The following is a 27,325-nucleotide window of genomic DNA, read 5'->3' as shown; positions in this document are numbered from 1 at the left end:
AAATTAGCCGGGCACGGTGGCGGGCGCCTGTAGTCCCAGCTACTCAGGAGGCTGAGGCAGGAGAATGGCTTGAACCCGGGAGGCAGAGCTTGCAGTGAGTTGAGATCCGGCCACTGCACTCCAGCCTGGGCGACAGAGCGAGACTCTGTCTCAAAAAAAAAAAAAAAAAAAAAAAATTAAAACTGTTACCATTTAACTATATAATAGTGCATTATGTAAAACCACCCAAACTTCAGTGGCTTAAAGCAAGAATCATATTCTCGTGGACTGGGATAAATTCTATTAGGCAATGCTACTAATCTAAAATTGTCTCATTTTCATATCTGGGTGTTGGCTGGCTAAGGCTAAATACGGTGAGGTTTCACTGAGGCAGTTTCGCTTTGCTCCACAAGTCTCCTATCCTCAACCTGGGACATTTTGACTCAGGCAATGTCATGAGAAGCGAGGCCTGTTGGTCTCATGGCAGTGGGAGAAGTACAGTAGAGCCCATGGAAACACACAAGGTCTCTCAACTCTGGCTTAAAAATGCCATACTTATGTTTCAATCTCATTCTATTGCTCAAATCAGGTCATACTGTCAAACTAAAAATCACAAGGCATGGAAAAAATGCAAATATACCTAAACATAGTGTGAAATTACTACAAAATTACATGGCAAAAAATTTCAATACAGGAACAGTTGGATAATCAGAACTAATAACAACATACCTACAAAGAGAAAAAAAGGCTAAGTAGAGAAAAAAGAGACTATGTTCCATAAAGTCATCACAATGAAAGTTAACACTAGAACAAAACCACAAAAGTTTATGTACACCAAAATAAATATAAAATAAAAATTTAAAAAGCAAAAGAAGGGGGGGCACCTAGTGAAACATAGTGAATATAATATATTTAGTAATTTTAACTTAAAATAATATGAGCTGATGCCAGGTAAGGTTGCGTGCACCTGTAGTCTCAGCTACTCAGAAGGCTTAGGCGAGAGGATTGCTTGAGCCCAAGAGTTCAAGACCAGGCTTTAGGCAACATCGTGAGATCCCATGCCAAAACAACAACAATAATAATATTAATAATAATAACAACAACAACATGAACTTAACCCAAATATATCAGTCACATTTGCAAATATAAATAGGCTTAGATGACCTATTAAAATATTTTCAAATTGGCTTATCAGTAAAATCCCCAAAAACTCTATGTTGCATATAAGCAACAAAACTAAGGAAAAAAATACAGAAAGCAAAATTAAAGAGAAGAACAAAGGAATACGGTGAAAATTCAAGAAATTTATGCAGAGGTTGCAATGCTGCTACCTGACAATGTTAACAATCAGGCAAGATGCTTTATGCAAGACAAAAGAACAATGCTCCATAACACTACACCTACAATTTACAAGAAAGATAGTGCAACCATGAATATCTATGTACAAATCAATACAGCAGCAAATTTCATAAAGAAAACACTGATGGCTACACAAAAAAGAAAAATTGTAGAAACTTATAATAGGAGAGTTTGACACACAATCCCCTGTTCTGGACAGATCGATTAGGCACAAAAATATAGCATATGCAGGACACAAACAGTTTAATTGATAAAGTATAATATATGACTATATATCAAATTTTGCAATCTAGAATATATTCTAAAAATAAAAAGCATACAAAGAAATTGTAACCTTCTCTTGATGCCACAAACTGAGCAAAAACAACTCTAGTGAAACAAACCTAGATTTGTTTTTTGCTATAGCAGAGGAGTCTGCACCCCAGAACAAACTATGGGATGTCTCAAGAAGACGCAAGGAATGGATTGTCATGAGATTTGGCCCTATGCTAGATAATCTGAGGAACAGTTCAAAGAACAGGAGTTTTCTCAGGATTAAATACTATCATAAAGCAGGGGCAATTCAATGATTGGATAATTTAATTTTTATTTAGGAGTCAGGAGAAACTAAATGGAGCTTAATTATAATTGATAAAAATAAGCAGTCACTCATGTGAGATAAGAGAGGGAGACGGTGGATCATTTTTATAACTTGCACTGTTCTGTTTTTGTTTGGTTTTCAGTGTTCCAACATGAGTGTGTCTTCATCCTGTTTCATCCTGTTTCATTATGGTCGCAGAGTTACTATAATTGATGTCAGTGTTCTATGAAGTCCTGTCAAATCCACCATTTAGGATATTCTATGAGACCTTGATTTCTTCAAATAGTCAACATGGAGATTTTAAAGACACAATCCTAAATTATTTGGTACTTGTCTTCTCAAGTAGAACTTAATTCTCTACCCTTTTGACTGTGGGCTGTGCTTAGCGACTCATTTCTAATGAATAGAATACAATGGAAGTCATGGGGATGCCATTTTTGAGATTAAGTTATGAAAAGACCGCAACTTTCATTATGGTCTCAGGCTCTATCCCTGCCCCCCTCCCTCTTTCTCTGATCATTTGCCCTGGAGGAGCCAGCTGCCATGTTTTGGGAAGCCCTGTGAAGAGCCCCATGTGGTTAACAACAGAGGACTCCTGTGAAGTCAGCATGCCTATTAACAACCACGTGAGTGAACTCAGAAGAGTAGCCTTCTGCCCCAGTGGTGTTACCAGATAAATACACTCCTGGTGGACATCTAGACTGAAACCTTGTGAGAGGCTCTGAGCCAGAATCACCCAACGAAGCTGATCCCGACTTCCTGACCCACTGCGACTATGATGTAATAATGTGTGTTGTATTAGGCCATTAAGTTTGAGGGTACTTTGTTACACAACGATAGAAAACTAATAGTTAATGTTTTAAAAAGTAAAAAGTTTAGGTTGACTGGGACTAAAGAAATATAATAATATAGCAAAAACTAACAGAGACTAGAGAAATGTAAAAAGCAATTATAAAATGTAATTTGTTGGCATACATACATTTTGAATATGCCATGGAAAAGAGATGATATTAAGAACTATTTCTCAATTGTGATTAATGTTTTTATAGTTACATATTAGAATGTGCATGTTTTTAAATGCAAGCTGAAGCATTCAGGAACTAAGTACCATGAAGTCTCTGCAACTAGCTTTCAGATGGTTCTGACATAAAAATTGTATACATATACACAGAGTAAATATGGCAATATTTTTAAAATTGCTTAAGCTATGTTAGTGAGTAAATGAGGGTTCATTATTTTACACCTGAGAAATTCAAACATTTCTCTAGGTTTAAATTTTTTCATAACAAACAGGTGGAGGAAAATTACATAAAGGTATCCTGGAAAAAAAATTGACAAAATGAAAAAGAGTCTTACAGCTTGTCAAATCCTTTCACCTAGTAATTCCTTTCCTTGAAATGTAACCTAAGAAAATAATGAGATGTGGCATAGGTTTGTATATCAGAAAATTTTATTCAGTGCTGTTATCATTGCAAAAAATTGGAAACAATGTAAATTCCCAAATTAGAGAGTAAAGAAATCATGATATAGTCATGATGGTATATTTCACTGTGATTTAAAATAATGTTTTAAACATGTCTAATAACACACACAGGGAACTGTTCAACATTAATATTGAATGGAAAATGAAAGATATACATGCAGGAAGATTTTTAAATTATACAATATTAGATACATTATATATGAATGTTTAATTGTTTATCTGTTTCTGAAAGGAAATACACCACAAAATGTTAATATCTATGGTTAATAGAATCATATTCGGTATACATGGATCTTTGTGCTTTTCAACGTTTTTTTCTAAAAGGAGTACAGATTACTTTGATAATCAGAAAATATTGGTAATTAAACTTTAACCATTTTTATATAATTATATTAAAATTTTAACATAACGTGTTGTAAAGACTTTTATTCTTTATAATGAAAACATTTTGAGGAAGACTTATGCTATAGCAACCAGGTATGTTGTGAACAGCTAAAATATAAATCAACCCTTTTACCTTTTTTCTTTTTTGTATAGCACCTAGCATATCACAATTCAGTATTTACTGGCATTGACAATTCAATTTCATTTTGAATGGAGTGACTTTTCTTTTTTGTATTGCCATTGTACAGCTAAATTTGTAAGTGGTACTTTCACCCTTTGTAACTGGCTTTAGCTCCTCCTTGCTTCATTCAGGAGAAACTTGCTACCTTTGCATGGTTCCTCAGTCTAAGACCTTGCAGCTAAAATCACTTGCCATATAACTTTTGAACATATTTTAGGCAAAAAGTTATGTTTCTTGCTCATTTCTTTTATGCCCTTGCTACGATGGATCAAATGTATTTAACATGAACTTTGAGTGACTTCTGTAAACTCGTTTACTCAATCTCTTATCAGTTCTCTGTGTTTAAACAAAATGCTTTGGGATGATAGACTCAGCCTAACTTATTAAATCACCAAAAACACTAGTCTAGTTCAAGTACACCTCGCTTGATTACAGATATTCAAGTCAGTCTCTTGTCCTCTATGGCAAAAAATGTATTTATGAGCTGCAGTGAATTGGTACAAACGTTGGATCCAGATGGATGGAAGCCAGCTCCTCCTTGTAAGTTCTCAATTCTTCAGAATATATTTGAGAAAATCCATTTAATCTGTTGAACATATATATGTCGATATTTCAGCAGCAAAAGGTTGTTGACCTGTTTTTCCTTCTATCACTGTTATAGCATTTCTCACTTTCCTGTGTATCCATCTCTGTGTTGCATGTTGCAGGTACAGAGATGACTAAGACATAGTTCTGGCTTTTAATGAGTCACATACTAATGAGGAATATGGACACATAGACCTATATTGGTGATTTCATAAGTACTATGAAAAAGAGATATATGCACAGGGTATATGAGAAAAGAGAGCGGCAAATAAAATTTAAACCTAGGGGTTCACATATATTTTAGAACTATAAAGATAGCCTTTTGTAAATAGTATTTTATGCTCATCTTCAATAACAATAGGACCAGATTTATTCATTTAGACACTGCTATGCATTGAATTTCATTTTAACTATAGTAACATTATTTTCAAAACCGTCACTACTAACAAACTAGGTTCAAAAATGTGGAAAGTGAAGTCTGCATTAGTAAAAGATTGGAAAAGATTTAATTTCCATTAACATAATTAAGATTGAACTCTTCTGCTTCTTGCTGCCTACTGCCTTTTTTATTCATGGCCAATTTTGTATATGCATTTCAAACCAAACAATTTTCTCTTTTTTGGGGCTTTTGATTCTTTCATTACTTCAGTCTGCAGCTGGCACTTACTTAATCTTTTATTGAGAATTTGCAATGATTTGGAGAATGGCATAGGCAGTATTTCCACCAGACTCGGGCAACACATTATGTACTAACTTTTTCCCATGAAAAAGTGAATCATTTGGTTCTGAGAATTATATTGCATTTAAAACCCTAAGGACAATTTTGCATGTTATAAAATCACATTGAATTTCTAAATTATTCTGATTTAAATAATGATATTTATAGAATAACCCTGAGTATGTCATATGTTGACATATGTTTGAAACTGCTATTGAATTTTCCTAGTTTTGGAAGCACAGATGCCTCTGCAGATAGAGATGATTATCAGCAATTCTTTGAAGATGGCAGTGATTTTTTTATATGAACATTTTATTTGTTATTAAATTACTAATCCAACCAATGTGGGATTGGCAGGGTTTGCCACATTTTTCACACGTCTCTCTTTTTGGAACTTAGATGTAGATGCTCTATTTGCTATTTCAAGCTGTTCCATTTTCATGATTTCACTATAGTAATGTAGTTCCTATACATTCCAAGTGTCTTATCCTTGTTATTTTATGTTTCCTTCTATAGTGATCCAAACTCCAGCATCTCATGATAATTAATATAGTTTTGCAACTTCAACTATAATGTCTTTATCCCATTTGGAACATAATTATCACTTCTGACCCACTGCTTATGAGAATCTAGAATATGCAACACAATAACAAGGTACTTAGAAAATTTTTCCTTAATTGTGACTTTATGACAAAGAGAAATATTTGACACATTTATTGTGTCTTTAAATAATAACCTATATGAAATCGCTTGGCACATAATGGTTACTAAGATATATTCGTCTCTTCTGTTCTTGATTATAAAAGAAATTAAGAGTCAGGGGCCTTCAAAGTGGAGTATGAATGCCTTTAGGGAAAGTGAAAAGAGTTACCACTGGGTTAGGAAAAAAAAATCACAATTTCACATGCTACTTTTTATTATTACATTATATTAAGTTGTCTGTTTTATATGTCTTATATTACAATTATATGGATAGATACAGATTTATAATACTTTGATTTTCTTCATTGGCACATGCTCAAAAAGTTTGGAATTCATTGGATTAAAAGAGGTTGCTCAAATTTCAGTCCTCACATACTATTTTGGAAATTTTTCTATATTTGACTATTGCCGAAGATAATTTTAATGTACTGCTAAAAAGGACACAGTAAAGGCTTGGAAATTCAGAAAGTGAAAGCCCATATTAGACAGAAGATATACAGAAATGTGGTAAATATGATTGATGATAGGTTAGATGACAGATAGATAGATAGACAGATAGACAGACAGACAGACGGAGCTAGATAACCATCATTCTCAGAAGACTTTAGGGTGAACTTAACAAATGCTTGAAACATTCGTGGTCATCTCCAGTCCCCCACCAGTAATTTGTGTGTTCTGTGTAACTGGATGACAATGCTCCCATCTTACATTTTACTTTGTCCTAAAAAATAATATGGCTGCATACAACATTATAGTATGCTAACAATGTTTGTGTAATACATATAAATACATATTATTAAAAATACAATAAATAAATTTCAACGATACCACTTAAAATATCATTCTCACTCAGGTCATTCCAGATATCCCATTCCACTCTCTGGGTAATTAGCACAAAATGACCATTTGGCTTGATGATCAGAAAGGCAGGTGTGTACAATGAACATGAGATGCTTCAGACAGATCTTTCACTTAACCCTGTCATATGGTAGCTCTAAGCCTGAGCAACTCATATTCTCTGAACCTCAGATTTTTCTGCAGTGCGAGGATGACAGTATCCTGAGGGAGAGTCGTGAGAATTTGACACTATGTTGGGGACTACCTCAGTGTTCAGCACATGGTAAGCACTCAATAAATTAGAGCTACTAGCTGTTGTAACTATTAGTGTCCTTGTGTTTGCAGTTCCATATGGTCAGAGGAACTTTCAGTTAATATTGATGCCATGAGTCCAGCCTTTGTTAGCCTTCATATGCTGTCCTATCTCTGCTCTGTGTTGACAGCTCGGATTTATGGCTGTGACAAACCAGGAAATTAATTTCAGATCCAATTTTGCAATCTCCAGTATTCCTTTCTTCAGGTATCTAAATGTTGATTTTCTACATCGATGTTCATACACTACATATGAGGAAATGATCTGGTATCTATCTCCAAAATTGTTGCTAGATCTCAGTGCTCACAGCTAATATTAAGAGTCCTCACAGACTCATTTCTCCAAGTTTCTGAATTCCTTGAACTTCGTCTAAGGTGGATGCACACATAAGCCTTTCTTATTCTCCTTTCAAAATGAAATTTCCTTTCAGCCTTCTTCTCAGCCCAAAGCAGGAAACAACTTTCCTGCTCCCCAGCAGCTCTCTGTTTTCACAATATTAGGAGGCACTGTCTGCTATTTGGAATCATTTTGGCTTATTATAAGGGCTCACACTGTACTTCATTAGCGGGGCTGCTGTGAAATTATGAAACATTTTGGTGAAAATTACAAGATATTTAGACTCATTTCTTGCTGAAAATATGCAAAGCCCTTCGAGGAAAATACAGACAGATGGTGTTTGAGACATTTATTGTTTTTCCTATGTATTTGTAAACAAATACTATAAAGTAAGCATTTCAGAATGATCTTTAGAAAATCTAGTTGCAAATTAATATATCAACTGATACCAAATTAAAGAAATTGTGATACCCATTTCCATCTTACCAGTGCATTTTTTCCTGTCTGTACTCTGTTTTGAAAAGGTTTCAGAATTGATCCAAAATTAATTGTTGTAAAGCTCCAGAAAAAGCAAAAGCAGCAGCCTCTGTTTTTTTTTTTTTTTTTCTCCAGGTATATTTTTTGTAACTCATATAAGGGCAATAATTAACCCTACCAAATATGATTATGTTTCATAATCATATTAACATATATAACAATATTATTTGTATCTACCTAGAAAACCTTAGGTAGCACAAATTCACAGTCATCTAGAAATGAAATGAATCATTCACTTATCATTTCGGCGTCTACAAAATGTAATTTATATTATTTGTGGGTTATCTCTAGGGAAGAGCTATGATGTTTGGAAGCTTACATGTGCTACTCTGAAGACCACTGGAGCAAGTGGTAGCACATGAATAACTGTGTTTAAAGGAAAGTGTCCTTAGTTTCTAGCTGTTTTAGTGCTAAGGCAAAAAATTATTTACTAGTGGTAATAAGCAAAGTTCAATGGTTCTCATGCAAATCAAGGAGGTAGGTATTTTTGAAAGTATAAATCTTCCATATCTCTCCATTAATTGATTTAATTTTTTTTAATTTTGCTTAATGTTCCTTCCCCTTGTTCCCATAATAATTTTACTTCGGTTTCTACTTTTCATTTTCCTAATGCTACAGAAAAGCAGAGAAAAAGTCCAAATCATGTATTTGATCACCAGAAAAATGTTTCTAAGAAGGATACAGTAGAAATAAAACATCTTTTAGAGCACACCTTTGTAGATATGTTATCGATAAGCAATGCTGTTTTTGTGTAAGACATTTACTGTATTTTGACATTCAGATTATTTTTCTCTGTTTGAAGATGTGCATAAATACAGAGAAAAATCTTCTATTTTTGTGAAAAAGGTTAAGCCAGTGAATCATATTGTTTTTCTGACTTTTACAAATAGACATAGTCATTTCTCCCAATAGTCTCATAAGAACTGGAGTTAGAAATTGAATTGCCTGTTCTTTTTCTTTCTCCCTCTCCTTTACTGCATTTCCCTTATTCTCTCATTGTTACAGAGAGATTAATATATAGACACATTTTAGAAATTTCTAAGGATTTATGACGGGGTATATTGAATATGAAGATATCCTGTCATGGACAATAGCTAGGTATCATCCCTCTAAAACGATGGCACATGGAGGATGAGCTATGACAAGCCCAGCTCCACATTCTTCACAGACTGTCCATACAGATAGTTTATGAAAAATCATTCATATCAGGTACTTGGCATTCCAATGTGAGAAAGAAATAGTTATTTCTATTTGAACAACTCTCTATCTAGTGGGTAGATAATTACCGTGTAGGTCTTTGTTCATAGTTTTAATTACAAAAATAAAGTTAAATAAAATCAGTTTAAGAAACATACTAACAGGATTTCATCTAGGATGACCATAATCCTTTCATTTGTTTGTATTCTGTTTTTGAATTTGAGTGAATTAATTTATTCAAAAGCAAGCTTTGGATGAAAGTTTCTTAACTTGCAGAAGAGCTCCTAACCGCCTTAATCCCCAGTCCACACTTTTCCATTTTGTTCATAAGTAACCAATACAATGTTTTTAAAACATCCTCCACAAACCATGATTCATCATGTCACTGGATTGAGGAGGATGAATAATCTTTCTCTAGGTCCAGAAGATCTAGACTATAATTCACTTTCCTCTGTTCTTCACAAAGAACATAAAAGCCCTTGGAGATATCACCACACCATCATCCTTCTTTGCCTCTCATATACAGAAAAGAATTATAAGCAGATTAAACATCTTTTGCAGAAAACAGTTCCTCTGTTACTTCTCTCCCTTTTTGCTCCTTTCCCTGAAGCAAACACAGCTGTTTAAAGTTCAGCCCTGTTAAGCAGAATGACAGAAGGGATTTCCAGACAGGATCCAAAACGGGCTGAAAATTAAAAATTAGTATCTTCAGAGGATATATTTGTTCAGAAAGCCTAGAAGTGATGCATGATATGATTACCTATAATACCTGCATACCAAAAAGTGACATCTTTGCACTCAGTGGATGTGTCTCTAAAAACATGGCATCCTAATCGTGTGCACTTAATGGAGTGTGCCAGCTCAGATTATGAGACTTAGAAGCCTAGAAGCACCCAGGTACTTTCAGTTGGTGAATTTGACACATGACAATGAAAATCCTACTTCTAAAAGTAAAATTATAACCATGAGGTGAAAGACCTCTGAAAGAAAACTAAAATATTCTGATAAAAGAAACTGAAGAGAACACAAATAAATGGAACCATATCCCATGTGCTTGGAGAGGAAGAATTAATATTGCTAAAATGACCATATTACCCAAAGAAATAAACAGATTCAATGTGATCCTTATCAAAACCAATGCCATTTTCACAGAAATAGAAAAAGTAATTCTAAAATTTGTATAGAACCAAAAAAGATTCCAAATAGCCAAAGTAATACTGAGCAAAAAAACAAAACAAAACAAAACAAAAAAACAAAACTAGATACATCATGCTACCTGACTTCAAAATATATTACAAGACTATAGTAACAAAAACAACAAAGTATTGATATAAAAACAGACACATAGATTAATGGAACACAATAGAGAACCCAGAAATAAACTCACATATTTACAGACAACTGATTTTTGAAAAAGGCACTAAGAACATATATTAGGGAAAGGACAGTCTCTTCAATAAATGGTGCTTGGAAAAGTGGATATTCATATGCAGAAGAGTGAAACTGGACCCCTCTCTTTCACTATAATACAAAAAACAACCAACAACCCAAGATGAATTAAAGACTTAAATGTAAAACTCAAAACTATAAAACTACTAGAAGAAACATAGGAGAACACTTCAGGTCACCAGTCCAGGCAAATATTATATGGCTGAGGCCTCAAAAGCATAGGTAACATAAACAAACAAAGGCAAATAGGACTATATTAAACTAAAAAGACCTGCACAGCAAAGGAAACAATCCACAATCAACACAGATGAAGCAAAGTAATCTATTAAAAAGTGGGCAAAGAACATGAATGGACATTTCTCAAAATAACATATACTAATGGCCAACAGGTATATGAAAAAGTGTGTAGCATCCCTAATCACCAAGAACTGCAAATCAAAACCACAATGATATATCATCTCAGCCCAGCCAGAATGGCTATTATTAAAAAGATAAAAAATAACAGATGCTGGTGAGAATGTGGAGAAAAGGGAACTCTTAAACACTGTTAGTAGGAATGTAAATTAGTGCAACTTATGAAAAACAGTATGGATATTTCTCAAAAAATAAAATAAAAATAGAACTACCATACGATCCAGCAATCCCACTACTGGGTATTCATCCAAAGGAAAAGAAGTCCGTATTTCAAAGGGGTACCTGCACTCGTATGTTTATTGCAGCACTATTCACAACAGCAACTATATGGCATCAACTTAAGTGTCCATCAGTGGATGAATGAATAAAGAAAAAATGTGGTATATTTCCACCATGGAATAGTATTTGGTCACAAAAAGCAATGATATCATGTAATTTGCAGCAATACGGATGGAACCAGAGGTCACTATGTTAAGTGAAATAAGTCAGGTACAGAAAGACAAATATTTCATATTCCCAGTCATACATGGGAGCTAAAAAAGTTAATCTCATGTAAGTAGAAAGTAAAATAATTAATATCCCAGGCCAGGAAGGATGTATGTCAGGGCAAGGGAAAGAAAAGAGGTTGGTTACTGGGTACAAATATATAGTTAGATTCAGAAATAAGATATAATGTTTAATAGCAGAGAAAGATGACTATTGTTAATAACAATGTATTGTGTATTTCAAAATAGCTAAAAGAAAGAACTGGAAATGTTCGCAGCATTTAGAAATGATAAATGCTTGAGGTAATGAATACCCCAAATACCTTGACTAACATTACACATTATAGGCATGCATCAAAATATCACAGGTACCCTATAAATATGTACAAATAGTACGTGTCAAGTGAAAAAATAAAATTTTACTGTACAAATATATTTGTGAGAAAATAAATAATCTCTGAAGAGGAATCACACCTCCAGCTTCAAAGAATTGAGCTGAACTAAACTGTGCTGAAAGAAAAAGAACTGAGCAACTGTGGCAGGAGACAGCTCTTCCTATTGTATAAAATGATTCACAGTGGACTGAGGGCCAACAAGGGTGCACAGGATCACATCCAGGCATCTTGATGTCTTTAGGAGATCCAAATTTAGGCTTCAGATTCTAGGATTTTACTGAAATAGAATACAACTTCTCATTCCCAAAATATAATGAACGGGTGTGGGTGGGGGAAGAGGGGGTGGAGGATTTTAGAACCATGAATATAGGAGGGAAGAAGCTTAAAAATAATCTTGAATATCTTCCTTATTTTATAGATAGTGAAAAATAGACCTCCAATCAATAGGTGATATGAACTGGGCTACATCATTAGGGCTAATTAAAATTCAGTTCATTCATTTGAGGTTTTAAAGAATGCATTTATGTATTTGTTTATTCTTTTTTCGTGTATCTTTATGCTTCAACAACAAATTTGAGCTCTATGAATAGATTGCCTGGGTTTGAAACACTGACTCTGGCACCTAACTTAGTGATTTTATGGAATTTACTTAACCTTTAGTTCCTCTTTCTTCATCTGTAATATAGGCACATTACAATATCTACATTCAGGGGATGTTGTGTAGGTTAAATAAGTTAATTCATACAAAGAGTTTAGGACAATGCCTGGCATATAATATGTGTTCGATGTGTGTTAGCCATTGTTATTGGCCCTTAGTGTCACCTTTTGTAGATTAAAATTTCAAATTAGCATCTCAAGCTTTCAATTCTCTTTCAAGATTTATCTGAAAATTTCTTCATTTATGCTGGGAAGGTCTTCCTAGTTCAAAAGCTAGCACCTCAAATTATCATGTCCCAAATTTCAGAATAATGAATACTTTCATTATTCTGCACCATGTCATTCCCCTTTTGTGTTTGCTGTCCAATCACACCATTCTTTTGTGTTATACTATTCCCTAGGTGTAGAGAAAAAGTCTATGTCAGTACAGGCTTAAAAAAATTACTCTCCTAAATGGGACTTTTTCCCCCAGGATTGTCTTAATTTCATTTTTAAGAAAGTTAAAAACCTAATACATAAAAATAATTATTAGTATATTTTACATTTAAATAATATTTTAAAACTCAATCTATAAGAAGGACAGGACAGATGAAATATTGAATCTTAGGGCAAGAAAGGAAAAGCCAGACATTACTTTCATTTTGCTTTTTTGCCTTCTCCTTTGCTCTGTATTTCTGTTTTATGCCACTCAGTTATGCATGTTATACTAAATGTCTTTGTTTCTGTAAATATTCATAAATCTATATATGTATGTGTATTCATCTATAAAAGGAAGAATAATTTTATTTACCAAAAAACCTCCCCAAGAATTTTTAGCAATAGCAATATTCAGAATGAAAAAAAAATAGTACAGGTACTGTGAAGTAGCTGGGCACCCAACCATCACCATCCAATCTGCATGACTTGCGAGGAGTTGCAGATATTCTGGAAACCACTTCATCCAGGAGGCACATAAGAAATTGGAGGAAGCCAAAGGAAGTGAGAAGACAGATTTTTTTTTAATGGTCACACGATGAAATATAAAAACCTGTTATACCTTTGACGAACTCAATTTTACGCCCTGCAAAACACCTGGACTGGCCACTTTAAGAGTACCTATAACAATATTAGCAGGCTTTAGGATTTAAGTGGCATTTCTGATTTCTTCAAAAGAAACTCTATGGAAAAAACTGAATTATATGTATCATACACATAGAGAATGTGTAAGAAAGCAACCCTTTAAAGATATCTCATTGTCTGCACTTACGGGTTGAGATGAAACCATCCTAACTAGTAACACTAACTAAACTGTAAATAATATTTACAAAAATCCATAGTCTAGACATAAGTATCTGAGCACATATATGAAAACATAAACTATCTGACCTACATGTCTCATAGTTCTGAAACTACTATACTCTAACCAGACCTAACCTTCAAAATCAGTGCCAGTGACTATAAGGAGAGATATGTTTACCGGATGCTACAGGTAAGTTTCAAAATTATACTGCTATTGAATGTCAAATGGATGAAGCAGGGTCAGCAAAATGACTAACATTAACCTGATTCCCATTTCTCTTTTTCTTTCCAACTTTTGCAGTTTCAGAGAACCTGCTAATGGATCAGTTTCCTATTCTGCTGAGACTGTCCATTATAAATAATATTTCTATGCTTATTATCAATAATGCCACTGCCACAAAGCAAATTCAGGCCAGTTACAATGCATGGTACAAAGCTATCTAAAATATAAGTGTGGGTGTTTCAGCTTGGGTCTTATCTCATTTGAAATTGAAATATGTTTGCAATGCTTGAATGTGGGAAGATTAATTATCACCTCTGTTTCAAAATAAGCAGCAGTAGAAACCCATCACATGAAAATGTGGAAGTGACATTGTCGACAGCTAACAAGAGAGGTTTTCAGCTGGAAAAGGGTGCAAACAGCAACAAATGCATTCATATTTCTAATCTGCAGCCAAGCAAAATTGTATTTGATACTGGCTGAATTTGCCTCAGAAAATCAAAGCCCCATTTTGGCTAGGATACTAAATGCAGCAAGATGAACCACAGAATTCTGCCTCGCAGTTACATCAATGCATTCATGTTTCCAAGGTCAGGCTAGCTCTGGCTTTTTTTTTCTCAGTAAGAGAGAAAAGCATAAAAAGTCCCACCATTGACTAGCAATGTGACCTTAGGCAAAGAAATTAATCTCTCTAAACTTCGGGTTCCCCATCTACGAAACGGACAAAACAAGTACATGCTTAGCGCATGGAGTGGATGCCAGTCTGTTATGTATTAGTATAAATAACACAGCATCTAGCATGCAGTAAGAGCTCAGTAGTGGTTAGCTATTGCTGTTGCAAAACCATGCCATTCTGTTCTAAAACCACTAAAGCAAAAACTCACCCTTCCGGTCTGAATGCAGCTCTATCTCAAGTAGTGAGGGTAATAGAAGGTTCAGTTTCTCCCCCATTCTTAAACTTCAGTGATTAAGAGAGATCATTTTGGTGCTTCATTCCTGAAAGATACTTCTTTTTTTATTGTTATTTTAAATGCCATGTCAGGACATCCATAGTTAACATCAGGTTTTTAAGAAAGGTCTCGGGTCATTTGAACACAGGCATCGTGCAGCTCAGGTCTCATTACAGATCCCTTTGGTTAACAGGAAGGTTTTAAGTAAGTCTGCTGACTGTACCATACATTAAGATAATGAGATGAAAATGATACAAATTCAAATCATTTGGTTCCCTTCTCCATCTCTCTCTCTCTCTCAATTTATATTACACAATGACATAAAGCATCACCTTTGGAGGTAAGCCTGCCCTGTGGTTAATCATTCCAATACATGCTAAAATATCCCACACTATAATTTAACATGAAGAACAGCTAGGGGTTGTGTTGAAACTGTCATGACTCACAGGAATCTACTAATTTTGTCCTGTTCACCTTCATTTTATAACTTTGTAAGAGTTTCTGCCAACATTGGCAGAGGTGGCAAATGCTAAAAAAAAAAAAAAAAAAAAAAGATAAAAGAAGCTCTTTGTGAAATGGCATCTCGAGTCTATGTCATTGATAGTGTCTTTCTGATTCCCCAGGCAAGCTCTTTCTGAGCCACTCTAAGCCCTCCAGAGACAATTTCTTTTATGAAAGTCAAGCTTCCTTCTATCAGACTCTCACATCTTCAGCAACGGTAATCACTCTTGAAACTGTAAGTGTTGTCTGCTATCTTGATGTTGCTGGTACTGAAAGAGGCAAACAAAGTCAGCCTGATTGTTTTAGGTTTGGATTAGTCTGGAGTGCATAGAGAAACATTTTTAAAGGCTTATTTTGACTATCAAAGTGAGTCGATATGACAGCAGTCGTCAGGGGAAAAATGTGCACCATGCAAACATACAAACATCCCTCAGCAACCAGCTGCAGCTACTTTGCAGTAGCATGTTTGAGGGAAAATTGCTTTCCTGAATGTGGAAAAGAGGGCAGCACTCCAAGTTACTTTGTAAAACATACAAGCACAAAGTGGCATCCAGGATGGCATGGAGGCCAAAGAAGTTTGGAAGTAAACTTTCATAGCACATAATTCTTGTAGCATTGTGTCTGTGGTTTCATACACACGTTTCTGTGTAATATGTAACTATTTATTAATCAGACACAGATTGGCAGATTCTAGTCCGTTATGTACAAACATAATAATTAACAGAAAGGAAAGTGATTTGAATTAGGAAATTGGGAAAAAGAGAAACAACATGCAACGAAATAAAAACAAAAGCAAAATAAACTAGTTATTGCTGAAAGCAGTTATAGAATTCAGCTCAACCACCTAAAATTCTGAGTTTATGAATGGAAAGCTACCTGGACTATTGTGATCATATCATGAGGTACCTCTTGGCTTTGTTATTCAAATGAGAAAACTCTCATTCATATGGCAGGGAACTGCATGACTGTTCACAGAAATATATGAAATTAAAAACAAATTTTTGGTCTAACTTCCAAGTTTATATTTCATGAGTTTGAAATGCCATGTGACTGCCAGTTTCCAAGAGAAATTCGACCTCCCAGCATTTATCCCAGCTAAATTTTGATGTCTACCTCACAGTCTTTCACAATTTACAATCACCAGCTCTATTTTTAAGCAAAATATAACTACTCACTGTGAAACAAACAAGTATTTATTTGGAAATAAGCATCCTCAACATGTTTCCCAAAAGTAGACACCCATTATTGCATGATGTGTGTTCCACATTTTTAGACACAAAAACAAAGCAGGGTAATTTCTTAGAAAAATAAAACTTCATTAGAAAACAAAGTTGCACGAAATATTCTTTCATATTATCTGGAGAGAATATATAAAATCATATTTTAAATACTTCTCAAAGCAAATATTCAGCACACTTTCTTCTACATAATTATATCATTTAAATATTTTACCTCTTAGTAGTTGGATTTCTATACTAAGCAATAAACAAATTTGATTTTTATTATAGATATAAATTGTTAAAAGAGAACATAAAAGTAATAGAAGAAGAGTGCAAAGGAAGCATTCATCTAGTTTGAGGGACAGGCACATGATGTGTAAGACATATGTTCAGAAGCTCCTGTCAAGGATGTACTTCTCTTGGGAAAGTCTGGGTCTCATATTCACCTGAAGGTAAGAGCTGGTCTGAGACTGACTTCTGCCTGATCCTCTCCTCAGCACCAGGAAAACGATTTCAGAACTGCCTTGAAGTTCTTGATCTAGTCTTTGAAACAAAGGGAAATGGACCCTGACATACTTTAGAATGGGCCTGATCCTGTGCTCTTATAGATTTGTGTTCATTCTCTTTATCTCTAATCAGTTGGGGCTTTAAGTTTATAAAAGAAACATTATTATTTATTCTTTATTACCAAATAAAATTTGGTTTAATGTTAATATTTATTCCCAGAAGAACTTTTCTATCACCTCATTGAGACAGCCCTAAGCCAAGGTTTTATTTTCTTCTCCTCAAGAATGCCTTTTGGGTTTAATGGCCCCGTCCAGTGGTCGGAGCCACTGTGATTTGTAGTGGCAGAAATTCAACTTGAACTAGCTCATTATTGCTAAGAAATGCTCCCAATTATGGGAAAGGTGGGGCAGACCTGAGACCAGTAACAATATGCTATCTGTTGTCCCTGTTTTTCTCTACCAGTTGTTTTTCTTCTCCCCTGTTGTAAAACAGCTTCTAGTACCACATTCTTCCACCTTTTCTCCAGAGAGGAAATGGCTTTTTCTAACTCACTCCATTTCCAGGTAATTGTGGGGGGTGGAAATAGATTCTGATGGGCTTAGCTTGTGTAAAAGCTCAACTCTATGCCAAGGAGGTGATATATTACAATTACCAGAATGTCTCAGAACCTGTACAATATGGGGAGAATGAGTTCCCCAAAAGATCCTGGCTATGGAGAAAGGGTAATGAGGGTGTGCGGCCATCAGAAGAAAGCTAGGGGAGTTGAGATAGCAAAAATGAGTGATTCCTCCTATATCTTCCTGTACTATGGACAGTTTGTGGCAGCTAGGGAGAAAATTTATCAGATTAAAGACGTTCATATGTGTTTGCATTGCTCTGCTCTTTACCAAATGTACCCATTCCATGAAGAAATATAAAACTATCTGCAATGGTTGATTTTATATGTTAACTTGTCTGGGGTACCTGGAACCTAGATATTTGATCAAACATCATTCTGAGTGTTACGGTGAGAATGTTTTTGAATGAGTTTAACACTTAAATCTGTAGACTGAGTAAACCAGATTGTCTCCCTAATGTGGGAGGGCCCCATCCAATCAGTTGAAGGCCCAAATAGAACAAGTCTGACCCACTCCTGAGTAAGAAAAAATTCCTCCTGCCAGACTGTCTTCAAACTAGGACACTGGATTTTTCCTGCCTTCAGGATTGGACATAAACATCAGCTTTTCCTGGGTCTTGAGCCTTCCGGCCTTTGCACTGGAACTATACCATCAGGTCTCCCAGGTCTCTAGCTGGCCAACTCACTCTGCAGATCTTGGGACTTGTCTGTAACAGTAATCATGTGAGCCAATTGTGAACATACACAATTGTGTGTGTGTACACACACACACACACATGTCCCATTGGTTCTTTTTTCTTTTTCTCTGGAGACCCCTGACTAATTTGTTACCCTCCTTGTGTGTTTAAATTCTCTGTAAGAAGTCTTAAAGTAAAGAAGAAATACAGAAAGTTTAGACACCTCACTTAGGGTGTTGTGGGTACCCTCTTTACTGGATGGAGACAGTGCAGAAACCAACTTTCACTTCTCAAAAAAAAGTTGACATGTCCCAATGCAGTCCACAGGAGCAAACAAATACCCAAATCTCCAGGTTCTGGAGTTCACTGGGTAGGAATGAGTGACAATTCTATTTTGTCATTACCATTTGTATTAGAGTCCGTTCTCACACTGCTATAAAGAATACTACCTGAGACTGGGTAATTATAAAGGAAAGTGGTTTAATTGACTCACAGTTCCACAGGATTAACAGGAAGCATGACTAGGAGACCTCAGGAAACTTACCATCATGGCGGAAGGCAAAGGGAAAGCAGGCACATTCTTCACAAGGCAGTAGGAGGAAGAGTGCAAGACGCTTATAAAACCATCAGATCTCGTGAGAACTCACTCACTATCATGAGAACAGCATGAGAGAAACCTCCTCCATGATCCAATCACCTCCTTCCCTCAGCACATGAGGATTACAGTTCCCTTCTTCAGTAAATGGGGATTACAATTCGAGATGAGATTTGGGTGGACACATAGAGCCAAACCATATTACTGTTGTATATAAAATGGCATCTTAAGGTAATCCTCAGTCTTAAGGGCTGAGACAAAGGCTTTTTATTACATCACTTCAACCCTCAGCTCCAGCTCTTCTGCTATTATAACTCATAGAGATTTTATGAAAATTAAATGGGCTGTATGTAAAAATGCCTACCAAAGATTTAAACACAGAAGCATCCAATACATTTAATTTTCTTATTTTGCCTCTGTGCAGAAAAGAAATAATAAAGCAGGCCTGAGACTACTATCCTTAAGTCTGCCTGCAAGGTTGGTCCTTGCCTGGAATCTGGGTGCTTGGATTTCAAAAGTTTATGCCGTTCATTAATTTATTAGATTGGCTCCCTGTGCCTAAATTATGCAAATAATATGGTTTATGTTATACATCTGGTCTCAACCTGTGAGTCTTGAATGTTTGTTACCAAAGTGTGCGTATCTAACAAGCCCTCAGTAAAAATATCGGGTATTGACTCTCAAGTGAGCTTCCATGATAGACAACATTTCACACATGTTGTCACAGTTCAATGCTGGAGAAATAAGCCATGTCCTGTGTGACTCCACAGGGAGGGAATTCTTAGAAGCTTGTACCTGGTTTCCTTCAGACTTTTCCCCATGTACCTTTTCCCTTTGCTTATTTCGCTTTCATTATAATAAATCTTAGCCATGAGTACAACTGTACATTGAGTTCTATGGGTCCTAGTGAATTACCAAGATATTTTTGGGGACACCCCAACCTGACTGCTATCTCTTTGGCCACTTCACTCAAATTCAGCTCAACCTTCCAAAATCTGTTATATGGCAGCCTATGCCTTGTTTCTATAGATTCTAGACAGATCACCATTGCCCAAGTACTGTAAACCTGAGTATATACCCATAGTAATTTTGGGTTTAGAATAGCAGTCTTTCTTTTTATGATAATGTGTCATTGGGTCTAGTTACCTAGCTAAAGAAAATATAACTATATATTATATATATAAAATTTTAAGTCTACATCCTTACTTAAGTCAACACATTTGGTTATTTTTACATATGCATTTAGTCCCAAGGGTTTCTGTCATAACCATAGTTACATTTTTAGTCAAGAGAAGTGTTAAGGAAGGTATAACCAAGATGCCTGCCAAAACCATGTTAAAACAAAAAATAACAAACAAAAATCAATAAAAGCCCATAGAACTCCTGGCTTTGAGTAATTCTCTTTTATGTTGAAATCTCCAGGATAAATTAATTATAAAATCTACATCAAAGTGACTGGACATAGTAACTTTGTGAATGAGATTATAATTTTTGCTTTGGACCCTTTGTACCTATAGCTCATTATTTTCCCTCCACTGATAACATTAAATCCTTTATTCTCATTTTTTAATTAGAAAAGTGAAATGAATTCCTGTATTGCTGAAAAAATTTCTTTTTGTTTCAATCTGACAGTAAAATCTTTTTAGTTCACCAGGTTTTACCATGAACAGATAATGTTCTTAGAGGGTAATATTCTTAGATGGTAGAAATGCAGGCATTTGCTCTTTCCAAAATGAAGAGGTTTTACCAGCACAGAAAGTAAAAGGCCATCACTCATAAATAGGAATTAATATACTAATTTAAGTGGCTTCATGGAGTCTTGAGGCTGTGGAAGACTGCAAAGTTAAATAAGCTGCATCCACGTATACAACCTCTGTTTTTCTTCTGCCAAAGGCGTAACGTAATATGCACTTCCCATGTCTCTAAGAGTCCCCCTATCTTCCCAAAGTTCCAACATTTGCTAAAGAATAAAACACAGGAACACAATCAAAACAGGCAGGAATGAGGCGCCATACTGAAAACAGGGGCATTTAGTGAAATTCTACCCATTTACTGATGAAACCTGATGTTGTCATTTCACCTCCTCTCCCTGATTCATCTACTATGGGCAGACAGGCAGGCCTTTGCCCTTTTTGTAGGTAGACAGGAGAGTGCAGTTTTCTCTCCTTGAGAAAACCAGAGGAAAAAAAAAAAAATAAGACCCAGGCATTTATGACTAACCTGAAAAAAAGAGCCATATTCCTGCTTGGTTATCCAATTATGAATCCCATCATTCACCCTGTGCCACCCATATATTCAGGGCTGCCAATTCATGTTTTATGCTTTTTTGATAAATAGTCTGTTTATTATTTTTATTCATAAGCAGCACTTTATGTATGCTTTACTGATAAAATGCGACAAAATTATCAATAAACAGTCAAACATCACTAGATGTTTAAAAACTCCTAATAAATGAAAGTTAGAGGCCATTCCCACACCCCGACAAAAGGAACTCAGAGAAAATAGAGGCCTAAAACCACATATATGTAGAAAGCTTTAATAGACTTTCAAAATAGACAAAATAGAGAAATAGAAATAGAGAAAAATAAACCCTCCAAGAACAAAAAATAGGTTTCAGATTTTAAAAATACAACAGGAACAATGTATCATTTACAGAATGGTTGAAAAATCGAGTTGAAGAAATCTCACAAAATATGGAACAAAATTTCAGAGAGGAAAAATATGGAAAAAAATAAAGGAACAAGCTAGGAAGTCATAGACAAAGTGGCAAATATGTCAAATGAACAAGCCTAGAGACCCACTGTATAACATGAGGAATATAAGTAGTAAATATAGTGTATGTGAGATTCATACTATGTGAGTAGATTCTAGCTGCTCTTTGCCACCAGAACAAAACAAATGGGTAACTATGTGAGATGACAGATCTGTTAATTTACTTTACTATAGTAACCTTTTTACTAACTATATGTATTCCATAACATCATGTTACATGCCTTAAATGTATACAATATGATTTATTTTTTAAAAAAGAGATGATGCAGAAAAACATGGGTAGGAGAAAACTAATTGAGGGAATTAAATGAGATTTTCTTTCATAACTGAAAGTCATGCACCTCCAGATTTAAAGGGTCTGTCAAATGCCAGCATGATGAATGGAGAAAGACCCACGAGACACATCAATGTAAATTTTCATCTCAGCATGGATTAAGTAGAGATTCTAAAATATCTAGCTTGGGCCAGGTGTGGTAATCTTAACACTTTGGAAGACCAAGGCAGGAGGATTGCTTGACTCCAGGAGTTGTAGACCAACCTGGGCAACATGGCAAAACCCCATTTCTACACAAAATACAAAAATTAGCCAGACAGAATCGTGTGAGCACAGGAGGCGGAGGTTGCAGTGAACAGAGATTGTGCCATTGCACTCCAGCCTGTGTGACAGAGCAAGATCTTGTCGCTAAAATAAAGTAAAAATAAATGAAATATCCAGCTTGGCATAAACAACAGATGAAATACAAAGATTAGCAAATTGCATCTCACCTCTCAAAGTCAGTACTAGATGCCAGAAAATACTAGGGTATGAGAGTCCAAAATCATTTCGGAAAATATTTTCAACATAGAATTCTACACGTTAACAAATAGGCAACCAAGGGTTGAATAAATATATTATTAGTAATGCAAGGAATCGAAACATTTACATTAGTTTATCCTGTATTAACTACTGGAGAATGTGCTCAATAAAGTGAAAGAGTAAATCCCGAAAGAGAAATAAAAAACAGGATCCACAAAAACAGGGAAATCAAAAGGAAAAAGGCAAAGGACATTCCTAAAATAATGACAAAGAGAAAACAGGATAAATGCACAAGACCTACCAAATTACCAATCCAGGTGGAACAGAAATATAGAACTCTCTGGAGGGGATATCTTCCAGAAGAATATGAACCTGTAATTTACGGATGTGTTTGGACCCAATGAGAAAAGTTTGTTCTGTCAAAGAGCTTGAGGAATATTTTATAACATATCTGTAGAAAAACTCCATATGTCAAAAAAGTAAGATCGTTTTTAACATTTAGTAAAAAAAAGTTTTGGAAGAAAGGGATATATTCATAATTTACTATATAGATTAGCTTTGAATTATATTTATACATGCATAACGACTGTAATAAATATTGATTTAACCAAAATTTTAGATATTACTATTTTGAGAGAATTGGAGGAACGTTTGTGTGCCTCCGTGTGTGTGTGTGTGTGTGTGTGTGTCTGTGTGTATACCTGTAGAAAGAGAGAGGGTTGTGTCATAAGTGAATCAATCCTAATGTTTCATAATAAGATTTCAATAAATTATGTCACTATCTCTAAGATTGGAAAATTGAAATATAACAGTTTATATTACTTGGAATTGGTCAAGTAAATGCAAGAAGAAATATCTAAAGTGATAAGATTGATATCGGTATCAGAGTGATGGAGGTAGCACGGGATGAGAAAGAGAATAAGACTGCCATTATTTACAATATTTTATATATATATAAAAAACACATATATAGCACCAAGGCTTAGTATATATATTTTATATTTGTAGCAACTGCAGCTACTAATATATATTTCATATATTACTTTTTATATAAATACATGTTAAATATTTGTTAAATATGTGTATATATACATATACACATATGCACATGTATACAAATATATGTTAAATATATTACATATATAAAGTTTATACACACACACATATATGCACATGTATACATATGTGTGCACATGTAGATAACATGAATATATAAATATGCATGTGTATATTATAATTTTAAAATGAATATTTAATTATAAAAAGCAAAAAGAAAAAAATGAAAAAGTTACATAATTAGTTTAATGTAGAAAACAGATCATGAGAAAAATCTTAAGGGAAATAGAATTTAATATAAGATTAAAGTATATGTAAAATGGAAAAAGGAAAAAGTATAGAGAAGAATCTTTAGGAAGAATATATTTTCAAAACCTCTGACTAAATTTTAGTATAATTCATAATAAATTTGAATGACTGAAGCAATACGACATTCAAAAGTAATTTTAATTTTTTTCTTATGTCTCTTAAATAAAGGGATCCAAATTCACAGTCTTTTGCAACCTTTATTAAAATCTCCTTCCTGCCATACATGTAGCCTCTGAAATACTAGATTACTTGATGCTCACAGCTACTATTCAGATCTATTACTCAGAATAATTTATTCTAAGGTCATTGTCTGCTTCAGTATAACTGACATAAAGTGACTCAAAATTCACTTAGATGAAGAAAACTAGTAGATAATAGCTTTTTATATATGGTTTATCAAAATATTGAAATTTAAAAGAAGCCAGCTTTCTCACTTGAGTAACTTTAGGCACAATGGTGAATTTGCAGCAGACCACAACAGACAGCTCATTGCAAGTCTCTGTCTCACCTGCCTGCCACAATTGTAGCAAATAAGACAGGTGACTATGATGAGGCAGAAATATATGACTTGGAATTAAATGGAGAGGAAATAATTTGGAATAAATGATTATTATGAACAGTGCAGATTTAGAATGAAAAGTCAAGAAGTCTGTGTTTTACGTCAGCTAAAATTTCACTTTACTTCTAATTACCACTTCGGATTTGAAGCCACTGCTTATTTCCCGTTAATTGGTAGAAATAGTAGATAGAATAAGAAATGAATTTTAGCAGCCAGAGTAGAAGTCAGGGTTAATCTGAATGATCTTACAAGCAAGTACTAGCATTGTACCATTATACAGACTCTACTGTGCCATTGTAAGGATTGTTATTCACATCTAGGTTTCAGTGAATGGCACTGGAGGAGTGGAGAGTACAGCTTGAATGGACATACATGTGACATTGTTTACAATTTCCACATTTCTTTTGCAGAAGCTGTGTTGGGCTGTTCTTGTGTTGCTATAAAGAAATACCTGAGTCTGGGTACTTTGTAAAGAAAAGAGGTTTAATTGGCTCACAGTCCTTCAGGCTTTATAGGAAGCATGGTGCTGATGTCTGCTCAGCTTCCGGGGAGGCCTCAGGAAGCTTACTATCATGGCAGAAGGCAAGGGAAAGCAGGCATATCACATGGACAGAGCAGGAGCATAGGGATGGGGACAGTGCTAAACACTTTCAACAACCAGATCTCCTGAATTACTGTTGCAAGGACAGCACTGAGGCATGAGGGATCCTCCATGATCCAATTACCTCCTGTCAGGCCCCACCTCCAACATTGGGGATTACAATTCAATATGAGATTTGGGCAGGGACAAATGTTCAAACTATATCAGAAGTCTAGACGTATTTCTTCCTTTAAAGCAGGGGTTTTGTAAACCTGGAAGAACAAATTCTTATTTGCGGTATGTGTCCAAATGCACCGAAAAAGCTTGATTTCAAACATATCTTGATTTGGAGGTACTAACTCCTATTGCTCTGAAACTGTTGTGATCTCAGGTTTTGGGAGTTTCCTTTGGGGTTTATTATTGTGGCTCCAGTCTGTGATGTTTTGTCTGTTGGTCAACGCAGAATATTCAAATTTGGAGGAAAAATTTTCTCTACAGTCTCAAGACTTTGCCTTATTTCTCTTCACTTAAGACTTTATGAACAATGGTTTCACGATGACCTCTATAGCCCCTGCCCTCAATAGCTTTTGCAGTTGGCATCTTACCTCACAAATATTTAACATTTTCATATTCTTTAAAATGTTTTGTCATGTTTAAGTAATAGCTCTTCCAGTTTTACAAAACCCCTTCTTTAAAGAAAGAAATACATCATACGCAATTTCCCTAAGTTGGTTCTCAGTCACTGAAGCCTCCAAAAGCTCTGAAACCAGATTCCATCTAATTTTCCAATTATGATATACCATTCCTCAGTGAATGACCAGGGAAATCTGGGTATGGTTGCTTCTGACTATTAGAGTAACACATTCATTCTTTCAGCGAATATGTATGAAGCATATTCTATGTCCCAACCTCTGATCTATAAGCTTGGGATACATCCGTGGACAAACAGAAATATCTGCTAACACGGAGCTTGCATTCTAATGCAGGGGTTAAAGGGGTAAACGAGTATTGTCAAACAACAGAAAAAATAATAGATATAATAAATAAGTAAATTATAGAGCATATTAGAATGCAAAAAACGTACTGTAATAAATGGAGCCAGACAAGGTGACCAGGAATACTGGCGACTATAGGGCGACTATAGGGTGATCAGGGTAAGTCTCATTAAGAAGGTGATTTTTGAGCAAAGATGTGAAAGAAATAAGGGAGTTTTCTAGGCAAACATTTGTAGGAAGAGCATTTGAGGCAGAGGAAAACATCCAGTGCAAAAAACCGTGCTGTGGGAGCACTCCCAGCATGTTGAGTAAGAAGGAAGAAAGACATTTTGCTTCAAGGGTCTTTTTTAGCTAGAGTGCCCACTCTTAAATTTGTTTTTCTGGTTTACCCTCAGACTCCAGTGCACATATTTTGTCTCTGATCCTCTGCAAAAATAGCCAGCATTTTAATAATCTGCATTTTCAATTATGTTAACTTCTTTTGTTTTCGAACCTCTGAGGAAAGGTGGACAAAAATACATCCATTGCAAAGATAAAGAATCTGATATTCAGAAAGTTTCATTCCTTTAAAGAGCTCAATTCCAAAGTCCAACCCCAAATCTTTCACTGTGAGCCCAGTGGTATTTCTGTCATTGCCTATGATATCACAGACAAATCTTGTCCAGATTTCTATCACTAAAGAAAATCTAGTCAAGTCTCTACATTGGGAGGGTGAGAAAAGAAAAAACAGGCAATGATAGAAATCAAGGAAAGACAGGAGGCAGGTCAACACACACACACTTGGAGTGAAAAGTAACACCCACTGTGCCATCATCCTGGTATGAAGAACACTTGCACCAGAAAAAATCTAACTGCAATCCTCTCACACACACACATACACACTTATGAAACACTCAAACACCCCTTCCACACCTCACACTGCTCTCTGCCTTTGGAGGAGAAAACAGAAGTAATCTAGCCCAATGTACAATATATAAATGCATAGCACCATCTTGGCTGAAAGCCCCCATGCATTCTGTAGCATGCACATTGTATATATCCAATTGAGTGTTTCACAAAGTTGTATGTATGTGTAAAGGGGAAGGGAGTGGTTGGATTATTTT

The sequence above is a fragment of the Piliocolobus tephrosceles genome, chromosome 14, assembly GCF_002776525.5.
Source record: "Piliocolobus tephrosceles isolate RC106 chromosome 14, ASM277652v3, whole genome shotgun sequence".
Classification (NCBI taxonomy): Eukaryota; Metazoa; Chordata; class Mammalia; order Primates; family Cercopithecidae; genus Piliocolobus; species Piliocolobus tephrosceles.
This window is presented reverse-complemented; position numbering follows the sequence as displayed.